The sequence below is a fragment of the Chiloscyllium plagiosum genome, chromosome 9 (assembly GCF_004010195.1).
Source record: "Chiloscyllium plagiosum isolate BGI_BamShark_2017 chromosome 9, ASM401019v2, whole genome shotgun sequence".
Taxonomy (NCBI): domain Eukaryota; kingdom Metazoa; phylum Chordata; class Chondrichthyes; order Orectolobiformes; family Hemiscylliidae; genus Chiloscyllium; species Chiloscyllium plagiosum.
Genome location: NC_057718.1, coordinates 85,218,502 through 85,226,376, shown reverse-complemented (window position 1 = coordinate 85,226,376; position 7,875 = coordinate 85,218,502). Strand labels below are relative to the sequence as shown.

At 40.2% G+C, this 7,875-nt stretch overlaps 1 protein-coding gene across 2 annotated transcripts in view; it reads right to left on the bottom strand.

Annotated features, from left to right (window-relative positions):
* LOC122553242 (barrier-to-autointegration factor-like) overlaps positions 1 to 7,875 on the bottom strand; it is an 18,805-nt gene that overhangs the window by 6,979 nt on the left and 3,951 nt on the right. Inside the window, exon 1 of one of the 2 annotated variants that reach the window (XM_043696828.1) lies at positions 1,067 to 1,160. The exons of the other annotated variant lie outside the window; for it this stretch is intronic. The gene's annotated coding sequence lies outside the window, so the exon portion shown is untranslated. Of the gene's footprint in view, positions 1 to 1,066; positions 1,161 to 7,875 lie in introns of those variants that run through there. 2 annotated transcript variants of the gene reach the window in all.

The following is a 7,875-nucleotide window of genomic DNA, read 5'->3' as shown; positions in this document are numbered from 1 at the left end:
TCTGGAGAGGAAAAAACGGAGGGCTTGGAGGCCCTGCTCATGGCGGATGGAGATGTAGAGGGCTTGGATATCCATGGTGAAGATGAGGCGTTGGGGGCCGGGGAAACGGAAGTCTTGGAGGAGGTGGAGGGCGTGGGTGGTGTCTCGAACGTATGTGGGGAGTTGCAGGACTAGGGGGGATAGGACAGTGTCGAGGTAGGTAGCACTCTGCTACTTTCCCCCCACCCCCACCCTCCTCTAGCTTATCTCTCCATGCTTCAGGCTGACTGCCTTTATTCCTGATGAAGGGCTTTTGCCCGAAACATCGATTTCGAAGCTCTTTGGATTCTGCCTGAACTGCTGTGCTCTTCCAGCACCACTAATCCAGAAGCATTAAGAGTGTCAAGGGTGCAGTATTTCCTCAGAGTAGAGGTATTTCAATGTCTATAGCAAGGAGGGGCGGGGGGGGCTTGATAGCACCATTACTGAACAAGCTAACCAAGTCCTAAAGGACATAGCTATCCCAGAAACTGGGATAACTATGTTACAGTGACAACCATCACAGATTGTAAATGAACCAAAGAAATGAAAAGAAACCTACTTAACCTCACCAATCCACCTAACAGATGCTACTGCACCTGACTGTATTGGTAGCAGTGGCCAACACTCAGTCATGTTGGAGATAAAGTCCCTGTGTAGCCTTATGACCATTTAAGTAGGATAGATTTAAAAAGAATCAAGTGGCTGAAAACTGGGCATCCTTGAAACATCAGGAATAATCATCAGCATCATTATACGCAACCATAATCTGTAACCTCATGTCCCAGCATATCCCTCAATCTACCATTACCACACAGGCAGGATGTGAACCCATGTCTGAGGAGTGCAGACAGCATATCACAAACAGCACCAACGAGACCCAAAAATTAGCTGTCAACCTCGTGAATCGACAACATTGGCATAAATGCATGCTAAACCGTGAAAACAGCATGCCACATATACAGTTAAGTGATTCCACAATTAATAAATCAGATCTAAATTCTGCACACCTGCCACATTCTATCATAAAGAGTGGTGGACAACTAACCATACGAGGAGGCTCCATAAATATCTTCAACAATGTTGGAGTCCAGAAATGCAAATGACAAGAATGAAGCACTTGCAACCACATGTAGCCTTCTTCTGAGGCCCCAACATCCCAGATACATTTTTCACACTGTGTGGTTCATTCCGCATGATATCAACAAATGGCTGAATACAGAAAACAATATGGTCTATAACAACATCCTGCAAAAGCTTTAATATTGAAGATCAGTGCTCCAGAACTACCTGTGCCCTGAAACTAAGCTGTTCCAATATAGCTGAAACACTGGTATTAATCGGACAATGTGGAAAGTTGCCAGGCTACACTCTGTCTGCTACAAAATTAATCTAGCCAATTACTACTCCATAAATCTACTCTCAATCACTTGCAAAGGGATGGATGGTGTTTCACTAAGCAGCATTTACACAGCAATGACCTGTTCACCAATGTTCAGTTTTAGTTCCACCAGTGCCATTCAGCTCCTGACTTCACTTCAGTTGTCCATGTTTCATCATGGACCTTCCACACTTCGTAAAGTCAAACATTTGCACTGACGATTGCACATTGTTCAGTACCATTCACAATAACTCAAATACTAAAGTATTCAGTGTCCATATGCAACAAAACCTAAATAACATTCAGGATTGGATTGATAAATGCAAGTAACATTTAAACCACAAAAATACCAGACAGTGAGCAATGTCAACAAAAGAGAATACCTAACTCCCTTGACATTCTACGGCATCACCGTTGCAGTATCTCTCAAATCAACATCCTGGGATTTATCATTGCCCAGATTTGAACTGAACCAGCCATATAAATGCTGTGGCGACAACAGCAGGTAAGAGGTTGGGAACTTCGCAGCAAGTTATTCACCTCCAAATCCTCAATCTGTCTATTTACAAAGCTCAAGTCACGTGTGATGGAATGCTCTCCATGGGTGACTCTAAGCCCCAATACTCAAGAAGCTTGATGTGACCGAGGACAAAGCAACTTTGATCAGTAAGGCATCCACCACTTTCAACATTTACCCCTTCTACCACCAATGCACAGTGGTAGCAGTGGACTGCAGCAATATGCCAAAATACCTTCAACAACACATTGCAAACCCCTACCAGAAGGATAAGGGCAGCAAACAGACAGACACCACTTTTTGTAAGATCCCTTCTAAGCAATGGACCCGAGTTTGAATTATATCAGTTACTTCACTGTCACTGGATAAAAAAACTTGGAACTCCCTTCTTAATGGCACTGTGGGTATACTGACATCAGACTGTTCAGGAAGGCAACTACATCACTTTCTCAAGGACAACTGGAGATGGGCAACAAATACTGGCCTTACCATTAATGCCCAGTCAATGAAAAAATAGTTTTCTTTTTAATTGTTGCTCACAACGCAGTCTGTCTTATATTGTTAAGGCCAAATGTAAATTGGATAATTGCCTCCTGACCACAAAATCTCCTGTCGCTTCCCCTAACTATCAGGTCCCCTACCACAAGTACTTTGCTATTCTGCCCCCTTCCCTTCTTTGCCACAGCATCAGGCTCAGTGCCAGAGAACTGACTACTATGACTTTCCTCTGATAGGTCATCCCCCCCAGCAGTATCCAAAACGGAATACTTATTGCTGAGGGGAATGTCCACATGGGATCTCTGCACTGTCTGTGTGTCCCCTTTCCTCCCCCCAACTGTAACCCATCTATCTTTGTCCTGAGCCTTAGGAGTGACCAACTCCTGATAACTCCTCTCAATTACCCCCTCAGCCTCCCGAATGATTCGTAGTTCATCCAGCTCCAATTCCCTAACACGGTTTTCAAGGAGCTGGAATTATGAACATGTAGTAAACAAACTCAAGATTATTTATGGGTGGCCCATTAGAAGTAACATCACAAGGAAAACTGATTACATTAATCACTAACTGCTCACCACAGGTTTACAATTAAGGGGTGCTGACCACAGGGAAAACAAAACTGCAATCATTAGAGCTGAGTTGACTTGTTAACAGTCCACTTCTAACCCTCAATCCTGGTAATGGTTATTGAGGCTCTATAAAGAGTGCAGAAGAGCAGTTGAGCCTCTCAGTTACATTTAAAAGTTTGGGATTAATGGCATGTGATCAAACTTTTAAATTTACAGAATGATTGAATACCGTATTCTTGGTCAGATATTTCAAACAGAGACTGATAGACAAGGTCCCTTCCCTGGGGTAGGGGAGTCCAAACCTAGAGGTCATAAATTTAGGATGGCACAAAAATTTAAAATGGGACCCAAGAGGCAATTGTTTCATGCAGAGGGTGGTGCATGTATGGAATGAGCTGCCAGAGGAAATGGTGGAGATTGGGTTTAACATTTAAAAGGTATCTGGATGGATATATGAATAGGAAGAGTACAGAGGGATATGGACCAAATGCTGGCAAATGGGACTAGATTAGGTTAGGATATCTGGTCAGCATGGGAAGAGTTGGACTGAAGGGTTTGCTTCTGTGCTGTACATCTCTATAACTGAAGCACAAGTTTATTCAGTAAAACTTAGAAGAATTGTAAAATATGAGAAGGACAGTCTGGAACTCCAGGAGGACATAAACAAGTTGGTGTAGTAGGCAGAAGGGTGGTTTCAATACAGATAAGTGTGAAGTTTTGAACTTTATTTGGAAAAACACTGAATGACAATATAAAATAACAGTACAATTCCAAGTAACGTGCAGTAGCAGAGCAACCTGGGTGTATATTTGTGGATAATTGAAAGTAGCAGAATAGGTAGAGACAATCAGGTGACGTTGAACTTGTATGGGATTCTTAGCTACAATACTGTATACAGTTCTGGGCACAACATTATAGGTAAGATGTGAACACATTGTAGAAAATTCATATGCAGTTTACAAGAATGGTTCCAATAATGAGGAACTTCAGTTATGAGGATTGACTCAAGAAGTTGGAACTGTTCTCATTGGAGAGAAGGTTTAAGAAGATCTGATAGAGGTTTTCAAAATCATGAGCAGACTAGATACAATAGACAGGGCAAAACTGTTATATCTCTTAAAAAATAACAAGAGAACACAGGTTTAGAGTAATCTGCAAAAGAAGCAAGAGTGAAGTGAGCAAAAACATTTTATTCAGTGAGTAATTCAGGTACGGAATGCACTATACGCAAGTGTAGTGGACGGAGGTTTAATCAAGGAATTCATTAGGGCATTAGATGGATAGTTGGTAGAAGTATTGTGCAGAGTATGGGGAAAAAGCTGTACATTGGTATTGGGGATTTTTTTAATACTGAGCCAGTACAAGCACAATGGACCAAGTGGCCTCCTTCTATGCCTTATCGCTTCTGTGATATATAAATTAATAGTCCAGTGAGATGATAATATTTTCCCACAAATTGCTTTCGTTGGAAATGGCCTCTGATGGGACCATTAAAGTTGGTTTTACTACACTTGGAGATTTGCTGGAGGAGGATGGAATTAAGGTGTATCAAGGATATAGAAGTCATGTTAAACTCTCTTGCATCACAGGAATTCATTGTTTCTTTGTCGTTGATCAAGTTGACAAGAAAATCTACCAGATTCTCCTATGGCTCATTTGACCGTACCCTCAATTTTCAGTCAGAAAGTTGGTGGCTCAAGTCCAAGAGAGGACTTAAGCACTTCAGTACAGTATTAAGGGAGTGCTATACTGTCAACAATACCATGTTTCAAATAAGAATCAGAATTGAACTCTGTCTATTTTCAAGAGCCAATGTTTATTTATCAAAATAAAACCATGATCACATTTTTGTACATAACACGTTTTGTTCAACGCAATAAAAACTACTGTACAAAATTTAATTTGCTGTGAAGATCTTTGGGATATCCTGTAGTTCTGAAAGGTGCTATAAAATGCAATCTTTTTTTGTTCTCCAAAACCGGGCCTCATGCATTTCTCTCCCTCTCACACACACAAAAGGCAGTATGTGAATTTGCACTGCAGGATCACCATTGTTGGGCATAAAGGCAAAGGGAGCATTTTCAGTATAGCAACCTGTAACTAGTAGAGTGCCAAAGTGCCATCAGTTCTAGGGTCATAATCATTTATAATATATATTAATGACAAGTATGATAGAGATGAATGTACTACAGGCAGTCCCCAAGTTGCGAAAGGGCTCCATTCATGAGTCAATTCGTAAATTGATTTGTACACAAATCAGACCACAATGTAGGACAACAAAGTAGCTATTCGTAAGTACAATAAATGTTCTTATGTCAGTTCTTTAAAATTACACCCGTATATGAGATAACATTCATAAGTGGGGCATTCGTAAATTGAGGACCCCCTGTATAGCCAAATTTGTGAATAGTAAATAGTGAGGATGACACAGAGTCTATAGAGTGATACAAACAGGTTAAGTGAGTGGATGAAAACTTAGCAGACAGAATAATGGAAAAATGTGAGAATATGCAGGAAGAATAGAAGAGGTGAACATTATTTAAATAAGGAAAGACTTCAGAAAGCTGCAGAAGGATTCAAGTTCAGCAGGTAATAGGGAAAGCAAATGGACTGCAGTTTTTCGCTTCAAAGGAAATGCAGTATAAAAATAGGGTGGTTTTGCTAAAATATACAAAGTACTAGTCAAATCACACTTGGAATACTGCGACCAGAGCAAGTTTTGGTCCCCCCATTTGAAGAAAGATACACTATCACTGGGGTTAGTTCACAAAAGGTTTACTAGGTTGATTCCAGGTATGGAGGGAATCTTTTCTAAGAGGAGAGGTTAAGTTGCTTGGGGTTACACTCATCAGACTTCAGAAGAATGAGAGATCTTATTGAAACATATAAGATTCTTAGGAGGACTGGGTAGATGTAGGGAGTCATAGTCACAGAGTTCTTTTTTTGGGAAAGCCTAGAGTCTAGAACCAGATGACATAATCTCAAAGTAAGGGGTCACCCATTTAAGACAAACGAAAAGGATATTTTTTTCTCTCAGAAGGCAGTCAATCTTTGGAATTCTTTTGCACAGAAGGCGACAGAGGCTGGGTCATTAAATATATTCCAAAGTGAGACACCTGGAATTTTAATCAATACAGAAATCAAGAATTATGAGAATAAAGCAGGAAGATGGAGTTAAGAATCATCAAACTAGCGATGATCTTGTTGAATGGGATGGGCCAAATGGCCTACTTCTGCTTTTTATCTCTCTTTGCCTTCATACTTGTTATGTTGTGCAATTAGAAACTAGGAAAATCAAGTGTTACAATCTCCCCTTGTTTTCATTTTCTAACATGAATCAAAGAGGGAAGAGAAAAAGAGAAGGCCAGATGTGCGAAAACATAGCAGAAAAGGTTCTGGGTCCTATCAACTTGAATAGTGGAGTTCTTGATGAAGGAGGAAGATATATCAGAAACACTGGTACAGAACATTGCATCGTCAAAACAGATCAACAGAGATGGAGAATGGAACATCATCCTTACAAAAAGCTTCATATGAGGAAGTGTAGTCAACGGGAATTAGTGACCATATAGTGAATATTGGTTGATAGCCTATCCGCAAAAGTGGAGTGTTCTTTAATCATCACATTACTTCCTTTTGCTTTGCATCATCACCTCTTTTGTTATTTAATCTCTCCAGTCTTTGACCCGATCACAGACTTTCCCATTTGTCTTAAAATCTTCTCTCTGTATCCCCCTCTGTACTCACCTGTTGAAAGCTGTTACATCACTGACTTCTTCTAGTTCTCATGGAGGGATAATTGACCTAAAATATTTCTGTCACCAAATGTACTTCCAGGTCTACTGAACCTTTCCTGTGTTTATACCATCCTACCAAATCTCTTTTGTGCCCTCTCTGCAAACTTAATGTTCTTCTTAAAAGGGATATACACTTAAAATCAATGAGATTGGAAAGGTCTTTGATTCATGTTTGTCTGTATGTAAGAATGGAAATAAAAAGACAATAACAGGCTTTATGAAACAAATTGGTGGTAAGGGTAATAAAGTCAGACTTTTGAATGAGGAGCAGTAAAATCTTTAAACAAAAATAGAAATGTAACAATTAGAAGACATCCAGTATAAGATAAGATATGAAGTAGTAAGGCAGGTTCTTTATTTCACATTATTACATCCAGGAGAATGTATTGCAAATGTGAACATATTTGTTGCTTCGTATATTTATGTGTGGTGAAACAGAGCAACATGATCATACTCACTACCCTAATCTCACCAGTTGTTTACTCATACCACTTTGAAAGTAACTGAAAAATGGTTTGACCCAATACTTCATATCACCAGAGCCACATCCTGAGATTATTCAAATATTTTGGCTAAGAACAAAGGTGTATCTGTTTTTATCAGTTTAATATCTGACATCCTGTATCAGAGATCCATATTTTAACAAAGCTCTTGTGGCACAGTGGTAGTGTCTCAACTCTGAGGCTGGAGGTTGGGTTCTAGTCCCACCTACTCAAGAGCTGGATAATAACACATCTGAACAGGTTGGTTAAGATTAAAAAATAATCCACAATTGGATAAAGAACTGTGCAAGTGAACTTCCACAATTAGCAAAGTGACCCACTCAACAGAAGCAAAGAACATACAACAACTGGCTTGGAAAATTAAGCTTCAAGGCAAGAGCGTAACTGATATGTGGAGCTTGATCAAGGAGCAACTATTGAGTGTCCTTGATAAGTATGTACCCGTCAGGCAGGGAGGAAAGGGTCGTGTGAGGGAGCCGTGGTTTAATAAGGAATTGGAATCCCTTGTTAAAGGGAAGAGGGCGGCCTATGTAAAGATGAGACGTGAAGGTTCAATTGGGGCGATTGAGAGTTATAAGGTAGACAGGAAGGA